Here is a 22,273-nt window from a genome sequence, read left to right on the forward strand (position 1 = left end):
TGTTCTCTTTAGCATATTTGGTGTTACTTAATGAAACTGTTACATGTCCAAACATTAGGTTTTCGACAGTTTAGATCCACTGAAAACTGATTTTAAAAAAGGGGGGATTCTCCAAGGGTTCTTGGTTCTAGTTTGTAACACTCTCTAAAACACAGATTTTAAGGGTTCTCCCATGAGTTACAAACTTTCTTACAAGGGTTCTTAATTTAACCTTTTTTTCTAATGGCATACCTAGAGCTACTATTACTACTACTACTACTGTTATTATTATTATTATTATTATTATTATTATAAAGAATTGCCCATCTGTGGGAACCCTTAAAGGTTCTAGATAAAACCCTACAACTGATTGGTAATAAGTGAGGAATAAAACACTTGGGGTTATGCTGTTATAGGAGAATAATCAAGGACGCAGTGGTGTGTGATGTGTCGTTCCCTTAACAGCCTCTCTTTTTTCTCTCTCTTGAGCGATTCCTCCTTTACAGCTTTCCCTCTGACTGCTACAAAGCGCTGACACTGGAGACTCCTTCCGTAAATCTTATACGAGTCCCTGAATGAGCTTTTAATGAGCTATGAATGAGCTGTTACTATAGAAACCGTAACATATTACAATGTGCAGAATTGAGTATTCAGTCCTTTTAGGATGTTACGAATCTTTAACAATTCAGAAAAGTGTTGAAGAATCCTTTTCATTAAGATTGTGTGTAAACAGCTGTCATCTCGTACTCCATATACTTACACAATCATTGGCAACCATGTCTTAGTTGAGACATTCAGTCTAATACTCCAAATTACTCATTGCGGTGGTAACCTGATCCTTGATTACTCTTAGTCTCGACTGGAGCTGCCGGATCACAGAGGGCCCTTGCTTTAGCTTTGCGCTGTTGAATTTCTGGTGACTAATGTACCAGTAAATGATGCTACATCTAAGTAAAAGGGGACGAGCCAAGCCAAGTGGAACTCAATTACCTCTGACAATCCTTGTGAGCTTCCAGATTGCTCTGAACGAGATTCCTGTGTAACATGGACGTATATTGTTCAGCGGAGAAGACAATGCAAACCAGACCAATCGCTTCTTGTGGTTTGATGCTTCAGCCGCTTTCCCATATGATTAATTGTGCATTACTGGCAATGACGCTGCTGCCAGGCAACAATTGTCCATTTTTCGTGATCAGATTCATTGTGCTTAGATGAGGCAGTAAAAGAGGAAATAGTTGCACTGGACAGGATGATGCATTTGGTCTCTGAGGATTATATCCTGTAGTGTAACCATGCTCAGATTCCCTCAGGATTCTTGCTTTTAATGCATCTGGAAGAGATTTGTCTTTTCCAGCATTGCCACTTTGCCTAAAAGCCCTGTGAATCCTCATCTTTAGATCTTCTTAAACACTTAAGCACTAAATATACACAGCTAATTAAAAAAAAAAGACCTGTACAGCTCTCTTTGCTCTGCTAGCTCTCACACTCACTCCTATCTAACAAGGTTTTAGCTTTACGGTTTCCTTACACTGCAGCCTGTTTGCACTAGCGTGAGGATATGTTTTTGTTTTTTTGGTTTTTTTTTTTGACCAAGACTTTATAGCACTTCTGGTAAATGCTGTAAATGTGAATGTTCAGGTGATAGAGAGTGTGTTCTTAAAAGCATTCATACAACAAATCCTTTTCTTTGTCTACATACACTGCGATTTTTTTTTTTTTACTTGATTTTGTTGTTGCAGAAAAAAATTGTAAAAGAATTCTGGTTGTGAGTCAAAATTTGTCCGTCTTAGAACAGCCAATTTTGTGCTATTGTTACCAAAGATGGACAACGTCAAAGATCTGGCAATGTCAGAAATTTTTTTATTAAAATGTCTGCTACAATGCTCGTCTAAAAGCTATCAATAAGAGGACGGAAAAGTCACGGGACAGCTACAGACACGCTAGTGGCGATGAAACGGCATGCTAACGGACAGAAAAATATCCTCAAGCTCGTGTTGAAGAACGTTTGTGTTCATGTGAGCCCTTTTTATTACACCGATGATGTAAACAGAACATATAATTTTTCTTTAATCATCAGAGGACTTTGATCGTATAATCTGACATGAAGAACACACGTTATCACACAGGCTGTTATAGGCTTTTATTTGGATCTTGTACAGTGTGACAAGTAATAATCATAAATTGCACGGCAGTCTTTATTCCTGTCTTTGTTAATCTTGTAATCTAGCACTCTTTTCTCCTCCTATTGGATCCACTACCTGGAAATCTCGCCTGTCCGGCAGCAGGTTCTGCACTTCTGCAGCGCTCCTTAAATTGCTCTTGACATGTCCACTGAAGCTTTGGCTACGTTAATTGTTCTGCTTATTTTTATCTGTCCTTTCCTTCCCATTTTCTTTTCAGCAGTGAACAGGAGAGCGCTTTTCCTTTTTATCCCCCCCTCCTTCCAAAGCCAACTAGAACTGCGTCCAAAAAAACAGGAGCTACGTGTGGGCTAATTTTCACATCTGCTTGAGTGTGAGCCTTAAAACAACAATCACTTAAGATAACAAGACTATATAAATTACAGCAGCAATGAATTTAACTAGCAAAGCTCTTAAACCCTCAATATTCAGTGTTCCAGTTTTCCCCTCAGTGCAACCCAGAGAGTGAGTCAGATAACGTGGCGTGTGCTAATATATCGGCTCTATAGGGACCAGATTATGGGATGTGCCGGGTTTCTGCCAGACTTCAAAAATTTTTTAGTGAATCCTCTTTGTGAAGTGGTGTTGTAAAGTTTTACTATGTTCGTTACATCCTGAAGTGTTTTGTTCCTCTTACTCCACAGCAATTTACCACTGATTACAATGTATTGCTTATTAAAGAATGATTCGTCATACTTTTTATCCATTTACAGTTACATTTAATGCTGTGGAATGCCCATGAAAATACTTAGTTCCTGTTAGCACTTACATTATAGCAGCTAAAAACAGACCTTTTCTCACCAGCCAGGTTTTTTTCTCTCTTGAAGTTATCAAAGACAAAAAAACACAGCTTGTCATATTACAAATAAACTGCAAAGTTTCGGAAAAGTTACAGCTTTACCTCAGACTATTACAAGGCGCTGAGACTGGAGACTCCTTCCATAAATGTTAAATAAACATCTCCTTCACCATATCAATGATTACACATGTTTTTCATTTAATAAAACAAAGAATGACGAAAAGCAGAGATGCTGCCCTGTTCATAGTGAGCATATTTCTTTCTTTTGTTCATAGTGAGCATATTTCTTTTTGGGGTAGTTTGTTAAGAAATATAGTTAAAATATGGTTTTATTTTGGAGACGTGGTTAGGCTGGGCTACTGGAGCAAAAAAAAAAAAAGGCAAAAAAAAAGCAGTAGTACAGATCACATTTGTATTTGTCTAGATCACATGATTATAATATATATGTATTATATCTATTCGTATTATATTTATTCTTAATCAGATTGATCTTCTAACATGCAGGATGAAGGTGTATGTTGTGATGGTTATCAGGCCCCTGTATGGAATTTTCATTCTTTCTATTTCTTCTCGTTCAGTGACAGCACCCTCAGGCACTGTCTCTTTCCCTCTCTTTCTCACAGGTCCAAGGGGTCAGCGATGTTTTGACTACCAAGTGTCCAACCTAATGCCCCATCCTCTGACATTGCTCAAAGCGAAATTGCCCCATCCTGAGCTTATCTCACACTTTAAGTGTGTTCATCCTGCTGTCTTGAGAGCAGCACACCATCACAATGCCGTGGGCTTCACGCTGTCCAATTGTTACAGTCGTAAAAACTGAATTCTTCTAGGTAGCCTTTCTGGAAGCGTTTCTGGAAAGTGCACTTGTGGTAAACATTCTTCCAAGTCATTTTAAGAGTTTTTCCCTACGCAGCACCCACATTATTATCACAGGCCCAAGCAGCAAGTGATGAACTGTGGGAAATGTGGTTTAACCAAAAAAAAAGTATATATATAATAACAACAATAATAAAAAAAAAAAAGAAACAGACTATCCATGTTGTTGTTGTTGTTGTTGTACTTTCACTTGTTGTTGTTCTTGTTGTTGTTGTTTTATATATTGTTATTTGGGCTGTAGTCTCAGCAAAATGCCTTCTTAATAGCACCCATTCAAAAAGTACGAATTCAGTTGCAGGGTTCATGGAAAGTCACGGATATGGGTGGTCTTAGATATTGATCAACTAGTGCTTGGTGCTTCCAGTGCAGCTTGGTTTTCAGCTTAAAACCATGAGGCTAATGCGTTTCCCCAGCTCAACGGCTGTCGCTCCAGGCCTTGTTTTTATACATTAGCACATTCCCTCATGACAATCCTTTCGCCAGTGTCGTTTGCCTCCATCCAAAGCCACCCAAGACGCCGAAACAGAAATGGCGCAGAAATATCCTTGGGCCACAGTTAGAGAAGAGGCTGTTTGGGGTTCCTCCAGAAGCTTCCTTTACTTCTCTTTTGTTAACCACCAGGGATGGCCTCTCTCTTTTGTCTCGCACCTTTATGGGATTCCAGTCGAACCGATCTGTTTTGGGCCTGCAGGCACATCGTCAGACATGACTGGTTTGTCATGAAGAAGGCTTGAGTGATGTCCAGGAGGGGGGATAGCGTGTGGGTGTTTGGCTGTATGTGTTGCTTCTCTCCAGCAGGTCAGTTCCAGGTTGCATCTCAGCCAAAACAGAGCCTGAGGGGTTTCCCTCTTTCAGTGCCTGGATGACACGGGCCTGTTTAGTCAACAGAGAATGGAGGCAGAGACTGATCAATAGGTTATGGATTTAGCTTTAGTTGTCTAGCCTTCTCTTTCACCTGTTGGCTTCAGGTCCACTACTGAACATTGGAAGAGAAGTTGTGCTATTATAGGATGGTATGATGAAGTGCTGTTAATGCTACCACTGCCAAGTTTTCCATTAACAGCACACCCTACGTGATTTATTCCAATTTTACACCACAGCAATTTGCCAACGATTACAGCTTTTTTTTATTTACTAAACATACAACACATTGTACTTTACATCCATTTATAGTTACATTTAATGTTTTAGAACATCTGTGATACGAGTTCCCGTCATCACTTGTGTTACAGCAGCTATAAACAGTCGTTTCCTTACCAGCCTCTAGTTTTCTCTCACTTGAAATTAATAAGCTAAAGAAACACAGCTTGTCATGTTACTGAGAAAATGCAAAGTGTAAACTCCTCTGTGTAGAGCAGCTGAAAGTCACAGGTTTACATGAATGCGCTCTTTCTAATACGTTATCATTTCGATAGCAACAGAACATTCATGGGGCCTTAAAAAAAACAATTAAATGGATTTTTAAAATGTGTGTAATTGTTGATGTGGTAAAGTTTTCTGGAAGGAGATGTTTATTTAACATTTATGGAAGGAGTCTCCAGTGTCAGCGCTTTGTAACAGTTTTCCGGCATCTTCAGGACAGAGGAGTTTATACTTTGTGGTTTCTCTGTAACATGACAAGCTGGAAAAAGACTTGCTATAATGTAAGTGAGAACAGGAACTAACTTGTAACTAAATGTAACTATAAATATATAAAAAGTATGTGTCATTTAATGTGTGTATTAATTTAATCCCACTCTTGATTGGGTCGTTCACGTCTTTACACTTTTTTTTATTAGCCCTGGACGTCTTTGTATAGCTATGTACTCTACAGTAGTATCTCTTCAATTAGTCTTAACTTTTTTGCTCTTCCCAATTTTTATTGTACTTTCCTGATTTTAACTTATTTCATAGATTATTTGTGGTTTAATGAATATAGACATTTGAAATAAAGTTTGCTGTTGTGATTCACTCTGGTCAGTATCTGTGTATATTGAAATGAGTTGTTGTCCGTGTATAGTAACACGTTAGTACATGTTGGAGGACAGTTTTCTAGTAGATAACATGACAAAGTGTTGTGCATATCCACCTATCAACAGCAGGGATTTAAAAGAAGGAAAAAAATGAGACCCTCAGCAGTGGCCACTGTCAGGTAGCTATGTATAATTTGTCACTTGAAAAATGAAGCCTCTGTTTTGTAGGAAAGAGTAATTCGCCTCCACAAAGAAGCGAAGGTCTGGCATCTCAGCTAACCTCTGGGTCGAATGGCTCCCAGACGGTAGGGGTTAATGTGACACTTTTATAGCTGAGTAACAACAATTTGCTTGACAGATTTTCAGCAAAGTGTAAAATAACAAGAAATGAACACTTAACACTTACACTTGTATGGACTGAAGTAATAACTGTATAATACAACATTATTAAAATAACATATTCCTTACACACACACATTTTGCTTCAGTTTTTGGTACAATTTGTTCTTTTTTTTTTTTTTCTTTTTTTTTTTTTTTTTGTTAAGAGTTTGGAAGCTATAAAGTAGAACATTTCTGGCATTTAATGTCTAAGAACATCGTGGTCCATGCTTCATAAAAACTAAGAAAAACAAAAAACCAGAAAGCTTTCAAGCAATTCCCAAAGCTAATGACAAAATGTGAAAGAATGCAAACAAGCTATCATAAAATATAACATATTAGCAAATAAACCAACACAAAGCAATGCAAATTATAAACAGATACAAAACGAAAACTGCAGCTAAAAGCCGAAGCATGGACATGTGATACTGATTAACACAGAACCACTAAATGAACTGTCACAACGTCTGACATTGACATAAAGGCTGCTAATGACATTTAAGAAAAGGAAGATACTGTTCGTAAAAGCTTTTCTGTTTTTTGTGACACAGTCTTTCATTTCTCATGTCGTTGTGCTGCTGAATCTGGTTGAATTATTAAGTATAATTGTGTATCATCAGTTTAGAATTGAAAGCTAACTTTGTGTTCAAGAAACTGGGTAAAAATGGAGAATAACAGTGGGCCTAGAAGAAAACCTTGTGGGACGCCATATTGTACTTTTTAGACTCTGAAGATTCTCCATTAACACTAAAATCCTGCTGTTGAACCAGTCTACTAAACTAAAGTGGTCAATAGCATGGCATGGAAATGGAATAAAAAAAAAATCAGTTCAGTCCAAGCAGAAAAAATATTTTAACATTTTTATATTTTAAAATTTTAATTTTTGGTTCTTGCATTCCAAACCTAACATAAAGTTCCTAAAGTGGTTAGATGAAAAAAATGGTTAATTCTATATCTATTCAATATCAATTCTATATCTAACTGTAGGTTTGGAAAAATATTAGACCTATTGGTAAGGACATGTCCACACACACACACACACACACACGGGTTATGAAATTTTACTGTTTGTGCTCCAATATATAGCTGTAAAAATAACCATTGATCGTTTACAGGAGGTTGTTATTAACAAAAGAAGTCCAAATGCAGAGTTACACATGGTCAGTAGAGCTAGCAAATTCCCTTTTTAAAAATTCATGTTCATTCTAGCTGGCTAAAATCCCATTGCTAGTTTGGGTTAGCTAGCTAAACTGTTTTTCTCTCATTCTCATGACTGTGGTGCAAGAACAAACAGACTTTCTATTGTTAAGTTTAATTGACCTGATCCAAGACATGAAGCCATGTAAAGTTAAAGCCTTAAATGAAATCATGCGAGATGTGATGTTGATGTGGGAGTTTAGTGGTAAGACATAAATAAAAAGCTAGCAGGCTATACGGATTTTAAAACTGCCATTTCCATTCTGGAGCAGTTAAGGATGATTATGTTTTTCGGCCGTGTATTTGTTCCTACCAAAACACAATTAGCTCTAGTTTTGTTTTTGTTCCTCGAACCGGTTCAGAGCCCTGGTCCATAATGTCCAATGCTACACTGATGTCCAACATTACCAACACAGAATATCCACAACGCTAGACAAGCAGTCCATCACTGACCATTTTAGCCAGTGCTGATTCTGTACTATGATGTTTCTAGAGACTGAAAAACAACAATGTGCTTGTTATGCACAGAATAAAACACGACACGGTGTCCTGTTATAAGAAAATAATCAACAGCAGGGAGGTGTGATGAAGCCGGGTTACTGTTACCACCCCAAAGTCCGTTATTATCCTATAACGGAACATCTGAAAGTGTTTTATTCCAACTCTCTGCCAACCTCTGCTGTTACAAAGCACTGAGACTGGAGATTCCTTCCATAAATATTCCAAAATAAACGTCTCCTCACAGAAATCTTGATCATATCAATGAGCTGAATGAACCGTTACTATAGAAACGATAATGCATTAATATAAACCCACCGTTCATGTTACAACCGGTACTACTGTCAGAGCTGCTGTTATAGAAAATCAATCAACACCTTCTGACCAATTAAAAGTAAAAAAAAAAATTATTTATGATATGCCGTTCCCATTTGTGTTTCCAATTGCACTACACCTCCCTCCCCTTGCAAAGCACTTTTATAGCCTCCTTATGTTGTCACAACACATCACAAGCCCATTTCAGTCTGATCTGAAGCACGTTTAAAGATGCCTCAGGGTGAAAACCAGTGCAATATAGGTGGTCGACATTTCAAAACAGGACTGTGCATGAGAGAGGAACGGTCGAGATGTGTTTGCAAACACCACCGAGTCAACTCTGTGTGTGTGAGGTCGATGGCTACAGACAGCAAGGTGATTAGCAAGCCACTCAGCACGCCGAAGCTACACTTGAGCCAGTAGCTTTAGAAGTGGAAAATAGGAAAATAGGAACATATTTTCTCTGAACATATTTTCTATGTGAGCAGCTTGGACATGAAATAACCGTGTAGCATGACATATATCATTTAAATAAAACATCACTACTGTGTTTACAGAGCTACACAGGATCCGGGGCTATGTCTCAACCACCTTTTGACCTATGACCTCTGTCCTTTTCTATGAAAAGGCAGATGGATTATGGTTTTTAAAGGCACAATAGATCTTCAGTTGGAGCTACACGGTATAAATGATCTGTCATTTTTTTTAGCGTTGGCTTAAAAGCCTCTGTGAACATGATCACAGGTTGACGTGTTGCCATACAAAAGATCTCAGTTAATAAAAATCTTTTTAAAAGTGTGTAGGCGTGTCACACTGCATAATGATTAGTGGTGGCGGTGGTCTCCCTGGCAACGGGAACAACCTGATGTTGGAAATGAGGGATGTAAAGATTTTTTTTATGCAAATTTCTACTGGTCCACTTTATGTGGCACCAAATGGCACCAAACCACTCAGTAAACATGTGGTGATAAGAAATGTTTATTGTGTTCATTTGAAATTACATTGCATGTGGTGAGAGGAAAAAAAAACTTTGTGCCTCAGAAAACGACTCTCAAAATAAATTACATTACATGAAATTAATCCTGATTAATTTTTCATCACAAAATGACTCATCAAATGCCTGCAAATTAGTATGCCATGTATTTTCTGTAATATAAACATAAAATGTATTTTGTGGAGCAAAACCCTGAATAATGTTTCATGTTTTTGTGAAAATGAAGCCTTTGGTATCAATTTAGTGGATAAAATGATCAATTTTTGATGAAATGTGAAGAAATTTCTAGTCTCCACCCAACAATTTTTATTCCATGTAGTTCTACGTAGTTTACACATCAAAATTCATGAACAAGAAAACATCATCCAATTTGGAGCCCGTGTATGTGTTCAGCGACCGAAAATTGCTTCCTGTGTACTAGCCGAATTATTAGGAATAAGGGAATTCATAGGAAATAGTGAGATTCCATAAATATAGTCATTTGATCCCGGTGAAATGGAATATCGCACATCAATCTAGTGGCATGAACAAATTCATGTAATTCACAGTGATGCTCAAATTATGTTATTTCAAAAAAAAAAAAAAGCTGACAGTGGTCAAGTTTGTTTTCTCAGCCTGTAAAAGAAGCAAGTACACCTAAACATCAGCTTATTTTGCAGGATTTGATGTGTGATTCGATTGTTTTTGGCTGAGATCCCTACATTTCCCAGGTGGCTTCTGAGTTTTTAAAACAGAGCAGGTTTTCCTCTTGACCCATGTTTAGGAGTTTATATAGCTCTTCGGGACTGGAAACTTTTTACTGTGTCTTTATAGTATGATTCAGCGACGCAGGGTCAGTTCATGGTCATAACTGTGGAAGAGCACAGTCGCCTCACACTTCAGCTTTAACAGACGCTGCAGGTGCAAAAAAAAAAAAAAAAAAAATGGTTCCACAAGTGGCCGTTCCATTCCGGGATTGTTTTTTGGACTGCAGTCCATGGTTTGTGTATGTCAAGGATTTCCAAGCAACAGTTTCTCAGCTGTAAAAACATTTATTCATTTCTTAGAAGCAGCGTTAATGTGCAAGCTAACTACACACGTCACAATCTGTTTTTTTTCCCCATCCAATTAACCTCGCTCAAGACAAATAGCATATACTGGAAACATTTAGATGGCATTCAGATAGCTCACCCATAATGCTGGCATTTACCATGGAGCTAATTATTTATAACATTTTTCATCACAGTGTTTGGAGCTGATGGATTTAGATTATATAACTCTCGAGCAAATAATCAGGTCAGTGAGTTTGAAAAATTTCGCCTTCTCTCTGTCTTAAATTAGCCTTTCTACTTGATCTCATTTCTCGGTTATTGCTCCGTGCACATGATGCATTAAACCAATCTTCACCAGAGATCTGGACAAATGTGTATCATTACATTATAAAGTTCTTGGTTCTTGAGCTCAGTTCAGATGGAGATTTTAAGTGCATATGAAATGTTACATCTGATAAGGAACTAGAAATAGTTGTTCTGCAGTTATAAGCATTTCCAGTAGCATATTCAAATCACTGAACATACAGATTCCTTGTCATGGGTATTCCTTGTCATTCCCTTTAGATCGCTTCAAACGAATATTCATAAATGCAGGAAGTGACGTTCTTGAACATGTTCTTGAACATGTCTGCTTGAGGGTAAACATCATTTGAAATACGTGCTCCTCACCCAGCCATACACGTACAGTGTCCTGTCACTACTTTCCCTTCTTTCTTAGCAAAGAACTATGCTTACATTTAAACAACACGGACGAAATTATAAGAGCAAATATTTCCCATAAAGTATCAGCTAATGACAATCAAAAACGTTTGCCCTATCTTCTGAAGATTGCAAGTTCGAATTCCAACAACGCCACAGCCATCACTCTCCCCCGTCAATGACAGAGACACTAGACAATCATGGCCATCTGTGAGCTCATGTATGCGGAAGAGGGCAGATAACTATTTCCTTCCAATGTGTTACACTGCTCTGTGATGCACCATGAGCAGCGGACAGCTGGCTTCACGTGTCTTGGAGGAAGCACGTGTTAGCCTTCACCTTCCCTGGTTGGTAGACGTCATATCATAGAGGAGAGCTGGCTGGTGTCTAGGAAAAGGCCAAGACTAAATTCGGGAGAAAATGGGGGGGAAAATTGCATTAGAAATGGACATGCACACTAACTTACTTCAGTGAAACGGTCTATAGCTCTTTGCATAAAAAACTGCCACTCTTCAGAGCAACAGTGCGAGTGTAAAGGGTTTGGCCTTGCCCTTGTCTGATGAGTGAAAGCTCTCAGAGCTACTATAACACTGCTTTCTCTCGCAGTGAATCACTGCGGCCTCCAGACGCTGGGGAATGTGAGCCAGGGGTGGCATATCAATCTGTCCAGTGGGCTGACAGGAGCTTCATGGGAAACGATCAAGCAGGACTGACACCTGAAATGTGGAAGTAAATGAGTATGCAGAACAGAGACATAAGTTATGTTCACTTTACAAGCTTCTTTGCACAATTCTGTTTTTTTTTTTTTTTTGCTCAGATCGGATCTGTCCATCTTTACGTGTCACATTCATAATATGCTGCATATATGTTGTTTGCTGCAACACCAAATGATGATGACGGCAGTGATATGCGCACTGGGGAAATGTTCTCATTCATGTAGCACAGCCAAATCTCGTCCATGTATTCGAAAAATGAAATTGGCTCGGGTCTGATTTGAAATGTACATACAGTCCTGAGGCAGAAAACTGAGTCACTTCAACCTGGTAATGTGAATGTAGCCATAGCCCCGAAGACTCTTAGCCGCTGTCATTCTTCGCACTTGCACCACCTACCTGGCTTCAGGTGCTTATTATTCCAAAAGCTTTTTGTAACCTAGCAAGCAGCACTATTCCTCCCACGCTAAGGCCTGCCTCTTTTGGAAACTTTATGTGCTTGCTGTGCATATTTGCATTGCCGTGTTTTATTACACTACTCCCCCCTACCCATTTCCTTTAATAGGTGATCCATGGAAGCGTCGCCAAGGGGTTGCTGTTTGCAGCCTGTCAGAATTAATGTGAGTTAGGCAGCTGGAGAGAAGGTTTTTCACACCAAGCACTGTATAGCAGTGAGGGTGAAAAGCTCCATGGGCCATGGCTGGACCGGGAGCTTGATGACAGGCTATATTAATATGCAGGATATGTGAGCCACCAAGGACCATCCCAACAGCGGTGACCTAAAGATCCTGCGAGACTCTTGGCGGACTTGGGGAAAAAAGTCAGACTAGAACGACCTCCAGATCCGATTTGTCAATGTCAATTTGTCAATGAGCCCTATTCTTTGGCCCTCTGAGTTTTTAGCTGATGTGTAAAATAATAGCAGGTTATGGCTGAGCTATATAACTCTAACGCCTAATTAAAAAACGATGTAGCAGTGACCTTAACACCTGTTTCCTTGTGTAATTAAAGACAGACCATGTAAGAGTAAATCAGTAGACGGGAGTAGCGGGTGGCTGAACCTTTGCAAGGTGCAGTGCTGTGATCGTCAGCTCAGTTTCCTTAGGCAGCATGCTAGGAGTGATTGTGATAGCTTTGACCTTTGACCTCCACTAGCCTGCAATGTCTGATGTTACAGGGAAGCCAGAGAAGGCCACCACGGGTCAGATAAACAGGAACTAATTACGATCAGACTGGAAGGATCGGTAAGCGTGACGCAGTGGGTGGGGTACATGGGTTCCATTTGCCACTGATGGGTGGCGAATCAAGGACTGCGGTACAATTGCAGATGTTCCAGATGCTCTGCGATGTACAAAATACTTTTCAGAGAAGGCAGAACACAGCATTTCGACAGTCTGGTAAAAAATAAGTTTGGAAATGAAACTTCTGATGACATTATAAGACTGTTAAGGTGTATTCAGGGACAAAGTTTCCGCCGACTTAGTGCACTCACTCAGTGGATTTATCACGAGTAACTATCAGGGACACACACTGGCACACAAATACACATGCTGCCTTTCTGCACAAGGCATAATAGACCCCGGGATCGAACATGAGAAAATCAATCCTGAGCTTCTCATCACATCTGACCTCTGCTCCTGGTACAAATCCTGAATTAATTAAAGAGGGAAATCCCACTGGCCAACACAGAGGCAGATTGAGTGTCTCCACCCCTCCCTGTGCAAGCAGAGGATTAGAGGAGCTGACTCGATGATGAGAATATGTTTTCTAACCAGCAGGTAACTGCAAATGCCAAAAACAAAGAGTGTCTGCTCCTACCTGGCTGCTTATTTGCCCACCCACCTGTTCATTATTGTTCAAACAGAACCTATTTACACGTCATCAGATTCCTCAAAACATATTCCCAGAACTGTATCTGGGATTTAACCAAACTGGGTTTGGTTTCCACCATGAGTCTTGCTCATAGCCACGGCTGGAACCAAGATTAAAATTTTAGGGAGTTCCAGAGCGTAGAAATGTTTCATAGTTAATATATAGCGATGCTGAATGTGTGGTACATTAATATAACAATACAATTATAATAAATTAAATGAGAGAACTGTGTACAAAGATATGTACGGTAATTAATGAGAAAGTGTGCCTGTATAGTTTTCTGCTGTATACAGTTTACCTACAGACAAGCGGCAGCTTTTTTCCCCACATCACCTGGTGGTTACCGTATATACACGCAAAAAAAACTAAAACTTTCCGAGGCCTGAACCTCGGTGCCTTCATGGTTAATTACAGTCATGCTTATAATTGAGTCATCCGTGTCCATGCCCTTAGTCCTATCAATAGATCACTGGATGCTTGGCCCCCTGGCCATTGACCCAGTTGGATATTGAGTCTTCCAGCGTCAGCTTACACCGCTTGGCCCTGCGGTCGCTTCCCAGAGCTACACACATCACGACAAGGAGGAGCAAGGGCCCTATTGTTCCCCAAGCTGGCCAGCATACCTTGTCCACTCTGTCATCAGGGACTTGTTGAGCAAATACTCGCAGGTATGACCACAATCCGCCCTCGACACAGGCCCCTCCTTATTCACAATCTCAGTCTGGGCCTATTGGAGAAACCTGATCTACTTCGTACAAATTACCACAACAGACTTTCTTCTTGCATAAGAGAGACTTGATTTTTATTTATTTATTTATTTATTTAACTTTTTAGTCTTTCCCAGTACTTTAAGCAGAGATCTTGTTTTTCTCCCACCCAGACCACTACATTGTGTGACCTAAATTTCTGGAGAATTGTAATCTTAAATGAGAAGGGACGAACCGCAAGCCTCGTGAAAATGATCAAATTGCCCTGCTGCTAGGGCTCAGTCTGCAGGGAAGCGCTCTTGTTAAACTGCCATTTCCAATCAGCCGTCCGGCCGCAACACAGATCAGGGGGCTGGGGTGGGGTTTTAATGGAGGGGGTGAAAGAATAAGAGACCTTTCTCCCTCTGTCTGTACAAGCTGAAGGTGCACTGTGGAGACTATCAGCTCGCAGCATGCTTATTTAGTGGCATGAACTCACAATGGAGTCTCCATGACCAGGAGCAGCAACTTGTGGCCTCTTGTAGCCAACTTTATTACAAAACTATCTCTGTTAGCAGTTCTTCAGGCTCGATCCTAATGTTAAGCAGCTGCAGTTCTCTGACAACACGTTTACTATTATGATGAGTGTAGAGGGGGTGAAACTAATCGAACAGTCGAGAACGAACAGGATTATTATCGGCCAGCAAGACAGGTTTGAAGTCTTTTTTTGTTAGTTCTTGATAGGATGGCAACCAAACTGCACAAATAACAAAAGAGACAGCCTGTGCTCACTCAGGATCTCTTAAAGACCCATTCATCGTCGTAAAATGGTCATCCCTCCATTTCAGAATAAACAGCCTGCAGATTTTAATGCGCTCACTCATGGGTGGCCATCCGTGCCCACCCAAACAGTCCATTGGAAGGTCTGGGGAGGTAATTTACTCTAATAACATACCCCACGTAGTCTGAACACGGTTATTAAATACCACTGCTATTCTGGGCATGGGCTTTTTGTGCCAGCCAACATCCTTCTGTCAGCCTAACATCCCGCAGCTGAGCAATTCAAGAAGAAGAGCAAAGTCACACAGCAACAGTTATGACTGCGCATATTATTTCGAGAAAGTACGAGTGAAACAAACATGGCTGCCTTTGTTGTTGCCTTTTTTTTTTTTTGCTGTGTATAGTGTCTTTGTCAAACTTAAGGTCACTTTAAATTTTTAGAAAAAAACACAAAATAATGATAAAACCCACAGACACACATTACACCTGGGAGATCAAGGCACCAATTAAAACTTAGGTCCAGAGCTCCAACCAGACGACAAGCAACCAGCAGACAAATTCAACAAGTGATCAAAAAGTTTAAAAGAATGAAAACAGAAGACCGACTCAAAAAATCAGACAAACAAATGCAAAACAAAGTGAAAAAAGAAAAAGAAAGAAAAAGCTCTGGTGAGAATTACACAGCGTAGTCTCAAGCAGAAACAGAAGCGAATATGACTAAAGAATTAGCATCACTGAGAATAACAAATAAGTTGGATGATGCTGTGATATATTTGTGAATCGGAGGTTTAGGCGAATAATTGAGAGAAGGAAGGTGTGTATCTTACAAAAAGAAGGGGATCCAAAACTAAACCTTGTGGAATACCTTGAGGAACTGATACAGTTTGTGTATCGCAGTAAAGTGTTTCCTGTCAGTGAGAGATGATTCAATCCATACAAGGGCTGTTTCATGTGATATTTAATCACTTTATAAAAGCTAACAAAATCCATGACTGAGATGTATTTCTATGATATTTCAGTTCCTACTGATATTGTTTGACATCTAGTAAGGTTTTCAAAATCCTGTACTACACATAAACTTTTGGCAAACACTAACATAACCGCAAGTCTTCTTGTAATGTAATGTAATTAAATCTTAGTAAGATAATTTATTTAGTTAGTTTTTTCCAGATTGAAGGCTTAGCATCAGGGCTCAGGAGAACAGAGGCAAGTTTACTAAAGGCAGGAGCACTTTATCCCTGGCACTTAGCATCATTCAAGCCTCTTGACATTGAGGTTGACACAGTGGCTGCGCTATGGCTTTAACTCCCATGATGTAAAAAGAATACAATTAAACTTAATTCCCTCCTTGCCTTTGCCAAGTTGCCTGCAGGTTAGAAGATAAAACTGTTTTCTTAAAGATTAGCTAAAGTCCCTTTTTTATATTGAAAGAGACTCAATGTGCTGCTGTATTGCTTTTGATGATCAGACACCATTTTAGTCCATTTTCTAGATTTACTTATTTGGTGAAATGAAATGTTACAGAGAGAGTCGTAATTAACTGCAGCTTTAATAAGATTGTAGAATTTATTCAACTAAACTGAAATCCTGTCTTGCGTTAATCTTGTTACTTGAATGTCTTTTTGAAGGATGTATTTTACATTACACAGATTCCATGTTATGTCAAATGTCAGTATATAACAGAAAAAATGCATTAAACCTCCTTCACTAAGAAATTCAAATTATATTCAAATGTATAAATTAGAAATTTCCCCAAATACATACACCCGGTTCCCTTTTCCTGGTAATCCAGTGTTGCTTGGCCTAGATTTGCATAGTGAAACGTGATTGGCTCTTATATTTAATGACATAACAACATCCATCTGTGACATGTTCAGTACTAATTCAGATTTCCAGTGAGGATTTCAGCCCTTGTTTCTTAAAAGAATGGGGTAAAACCACCTTAAATTTATATTTATGTTCTTTGGAAATTCTTAAGAAATCACACAAAAGAAGCTCAACTGATTTTTTTTTTATTATAGAGTCACCTAAATGAGATATATCACACTTATTTGATAATGAACGCTAATATGAAGTTAACCTGCTAAATCCAGCTGCAATATGCCAGTGTTGCGCGAGTCCAATGAATGACACATTAAGCAAACACAGTCTTTTTTTTTGCCCATGTAGGAAAACACAAAATGATGGATCTCAGCAGTGAGCGAGACCAACGAGAGGTGACGTTTAGCGGGCAGCTGCTCTAACACAGGCTAGAATCTGGATGCCCTTTTGTGAAATCAAGCATGAAAGGCAGGAAAAGCTGTTTATGATCAATTACATGGATAATATGTGCCTGTCACTAACCCTTATTACTGTTATGAATTAGTGAGCCTTTAGCTTCACGGATAAGCAGCTGGAAAAAAGTTCCCATCCCTATCAGAAAAGCGGTTAACCATTTGATTAAATATAAATATAAATCAGCTCTGTCTTTCGTTTAAAAGATGAAGTATGAAGGGACTCGAAGCTCCTCTCTCTGCAGTCCATTGACGATAGTGATGTCGATGTTAAGCATTGTTCCAAGTTATGTTCTTTTGCCAGAAAGCAAAGATCTGTATTTAACTCCATGACAGGGCTCCAGTGAGTCTTAATGCCCTAATTACTGTCAGCACTGTGTGTGTATATGTCTGCGTGTGTGCTTAGCCGGGGAAGAGAGTAAAAGAGAAAAAGTCCAGAGAGTAGCACGAGGTTTTGAGAAGTGTACGGGTGTTAATAACCAGCTGACAGGTGTTGGGGCTGGAGTCGCGCCACTCCACACGTGCTCAAAGCTCTTTAATAATTAGAGAGAGCAGAGGCCTAATAAGAACCAGCTGTTTCAGCGCCGAGGCCACTGGTGCCCTTGCAAAAACTCTCTGCACCGGGGCTTTGTTTGAGCCTGTAGAGACTAGGTCTTTGTTTGGGTACATTAGGCTCACAGTAAATGCTATAATATCAACAGTCCTGTTAGCAGTGTAGCACTTTCAAGGGCTGAGCCATGAAAAAAAAAAAAGGTTTTCCCAGAACGCAGCACTGACAGTAAAAACAAATAAATGATAAGATCCGAAGATCCGAAAATTTTTAGACTGTCAGCCGACAAATGGCTCACTTCATAAAATCCAGCACAATACGTTAGTCATGCCGTGAGTCAGAGCTGCGTGAAAACATTCCAGCCTACACAGGGTTTCTCTTACATAAGTATAGCATCCAAATAAACAGGCAATCAACAACCAATCAGTGGAATGACTAACCCGGTTGTGTGACTGAAACACAGTGTGTGTAAAACGTTCTGCTCATGCTTCAGGTCACTATTGTGATGAAATTACCAGGATATCAGGATGAACTGGCTTTGCAAGAAGAAGTTAATCAAGAGGTGTCTTTTATGGGGTAAATTACACAGAAAGACTCATTAAAATGTCACACGCCTCGATCTGTCGTAGCACTTTTTCTCACCGTAGTGGGTTAGGGAGTGTTCTCTCACATGTGTGGCATGTTAGCACTATGCTCAGCAACATGATCATTATATTCCAAAACTCACAATCCACATCAATGGGCTTAAATTAAATCACTGTCAGACAATTTTACTATACATACATGTATACAGATATTTTTGAAAATGTAGTTTTTTTTATTTGATAAAAATCCCATCCACATGAACAGGATTTCAAAAATCCGCAAAAGCGATTTGAAAACTCTCATATGAGCACTCCAGCCCTGTAGGTGGCGATAAGTACATCGACACCTCAAGCATAACATTATGAGCTGTGTATTGAGTGATTGACAAGGAGAAATACAGAAAAAGAACAAAAAAATGACAAAAACAAGGATTGATATGTGTAGACTGACGATGAGGTGGAACTACTGCTTAAGGTTACGCTTGGATATGAAGCGTTCTCCTGGGTTGTAGCCAAAATTCCCTTTCGCAGTGCGATCGGTACCACGGAATTGTATTGCGAGCACGTTATCAAATAAGAAATTCCACACTACAAAGTAACAGCTGTGATAAACGGAGTCATAGCACATTCCTAACACACGCAAAAGTGTAAAAAAGGAATGCGCAGGTTGTCGCTGTGACGTCACCATTTTTAAAAAATAACATGGAAACAGTGAAAAACAAACTAACGAAGATTTATTTTACTTTATTCGTGAACCTTGGAGGGCTTTTTCGAAAAAGTTTCATTTTCATTTTCATGGGAAGCCTAAACTCAGCGAATAAGCTACGTTTTTGGGGATTTTTTCCAAAATACGTGTGGCTGTAGCCTCAGATTACGTTCTCCATCTGCAGGATAATAGCCTTTATTAACAGTAGACTGTTTACCTAATGAATCACCTCAGCTCCTCGGGGCTGCAAAGGTTTCTTGGCCTTCTCCCCGTTCTGGAACGATCACCCGTGGGGTCGGTGGAGCTGGAGAAAAAAAAAAAGAGGCGAGAAGGTTTGTCTTAGAGAGCTAACAGGGCCGTGGCTTTGTCAAACAAGCGCAGCTGTGAAATCAGTCATTTCAGAAGGTGTGCTAGGCTGCCAAGGCGCATTAGCGTCAGGCTGTGTGAGTGTAATGACCTGTGCACCTCGCACAAGAAGGATCTCGCTCTCTTAAAGCTCGAACACGCTGTCCACTTGAGAGTTATTGGATCATTCCATACCTTATAATTCAACATAATCGGCAATGAAATTGGATATAATGTGACAGGATGTCATCGTTCTTTGCTTTGCTCATTCCTTCACCCCTCGATTTCCATTCTTATTCTCTCTCTCTCTCTCTCTCTCTCTCAGTCCCTCGTCTGTGTCCTTTCTGTGTGATTATGTCCTGGACATGTCTAAGCCTGTGAGGTGCAGTGTTTGATGTCAGTTCATTTTCTCCTGCTGCTGACAGACCAATGGTCACGGGAACTTTCGGTTCCCAAGGTAGTCCCTCTGTAATTGTGGAACCACAATCCCTCTCCAGTGGATTACAGGATTTCTGGCAATTTTACCTCCCGAGATGATGTTGCTCTGTGGGAAAAAAAAGGCAGTCCTTCTTCAGGACGCAGGAAGAGAAGACCAAGCTGCTAACTCACTTCCTTATTTTGCTGTCATCAAGCACAAAAAAGATATTATGATATTGACCTTTAGACTTTGTTTAATTTTCCTGTCTTGAGACCTTACAGCTACGACATGTGATACAATCTATAAACAAGAAATTCTCTCCATACGGAAAAATCACAGACATTTCACACAGGATTATGTGAATAACATGTAAAGGTGTAATTCAACCTTGTACCCCTTAATTAAACAAGTGAACTCCACTCAAGTAAACACACGTGAACAATATGTGATCCCATGTGAAGGAGAATTATTCATGCGAGAGGATTACGTACATCTGAAAAATGAAACCATGTTGGAAAATTAAATATGAAAATTAATAAATTATATAAATGAAAATCACAATAATTGAAAAAAAATCAGAAAAATAAAAGAATCATGTGTAAAAATAAAAAAAATCAAACAAATGAATTGTGAAAAATGACGTGAAAATGAATGATTCAGGTGAAAGTTGCACATTTGAAAAATGAAACTACATGTGAAAAATTCATGTGAAAATCAATGAATCATGTGAAATGAACATGTGAAAAATAGCTGAATCATTTGAATAAATTCACATGTGGACATAAATGAATCATGAAAATTTACATGTGAAAAGTGAATCATTTGAATAAAATCACGTGTGTAGCACAAATCAGGAAAACAAATCACATGTGGAGATAAACGTATCACGAAAAATCACAAGTGAAAATTAAAGCACGTGCAAATATGTGCTATATTTGCAAGGGTGTGAAAAATAAAGTGTAAATTTCAAATGTGACTCATGGGATCATGTGATGTTCACGTGGCTTTTTTAATAAGGGTCCCCAAAAGACCAGTGTATGTTCAGCATCTATAATATCCATCAGAATGCATGATGCAGTACTGCTATATGATGTGTGTGAGAACACGTCTATTATTCAATGACCTGGAGAATTGCATTATGACTTTCCCTTGAGAAATGATACTACATTAGCATGAGCAGCTATTCATCTCTGGCTGAGTTTTTGTCACTTGAATACGACCCCCAGGAAGTGGACCAACAGCGTGTGTTCAGTTCCTGTCATGAGCTTTCGGTCCGGCTTTAACGACTGAATGATTCCTCTCTGCCCTGAGTTCCCACCCTGAAGTTTATTATTTTCCTGTAACAGCACAAACTGTTTTTCCTCTTATACCACAGCAATCTGACAGTGATTACCTTTTTAAAATTAATTAATTAATATCATAACTGTTTATATAACTACATTTACTGTTGAGAAATGTCTAGTCCCTGTTATCATCGACTCTTTTTTCTCCCTTTTGTTAGTAAGAAAAGAAACTGCAAAACATAAACTCTTCTGTCCTGAAGATACTGAAAAACCTTAAAGTTACAGCTTTACCTCTGACTGTTACAAAGCACTGACACTGGAGACTCCTTCCATAAATGTTCCATAAACATCTCCTTACAGAAAACCTCACAATACTTGAGGTACTTAGTACTATCGTTACTATGGAAACGATAACATGTTAGAATGAGCACATTAATATAAACCCGTGATTTGCAGCTGTTATAGAAAACTGACCAATCAGAATTGAGATTGTGAATAAAATATACAGATTTTTCTCCCCACTTCGGGTTTATGTATAAAAATATTGTGTAAAAATCCTGAGATATAATCCAAATGAAGTAGATTTCAGTTTCAGGTTGTAACCCTGGAACAGTTCAAGGGAGTGAATACTTATTCCAGTGTAAGTATTTAGTGCTGTGAGAAGGAGAAAACTCAGTCATCGCTGGTGGACGAAAGTGGAAGTCTTCCCTCCCTTTTCCCGTCTTCCTGTCCTGCGTGGCTGTGTGGTTTATCTTCAGCTCCATCGACGCGTCTGCTGAAGCACCACAGGTAAACTGTTCCTGCTCTCCCGTAACAAAATCCATGTCAGTTCGTCTCTCACTTATCTCTTAAGTAATGGACTGCTATTTCTCGTTCGACATTGAGAGCCAGTATGAATGAAAAACGCGGCCACTCTCCTCTATCTAAACTAGCCTCTTATCTAAACTATAGTGCTATGATTTAATTTTCCGAACGTTTGCTTACATTCCACTCAACGGGAACAGAACCATTGAGATAAATGATTTGATCTCTTTCGTTTTTTTTCTCCCTCCCTCCTCCCCACCCTCTAAACTTGAAACTGTACTTTGTAACCTCTCAGACCATTAGTGAAAATTTATCACCACTGAATCCTGCTGTAAGTCACTCAGCAAGCTGCGATTTGCCA

This window comes from Pangasianodon hypophthalmus, chromosome 20, assembly GCF_027358585.1.
Source record: "Pangasianodon hypophthalmus isolate fPanHyp1 chromosome 20, fPanHyp1.pri, whole genome shotgun sequence".
Classification (NCBI taxonomy): Eukaryota; Metazoa; Chordata; class Actinopteri; order Siluriformes; family Pangasiidae; genus Pangasianodon; species Pangasianodon hypophthalmus.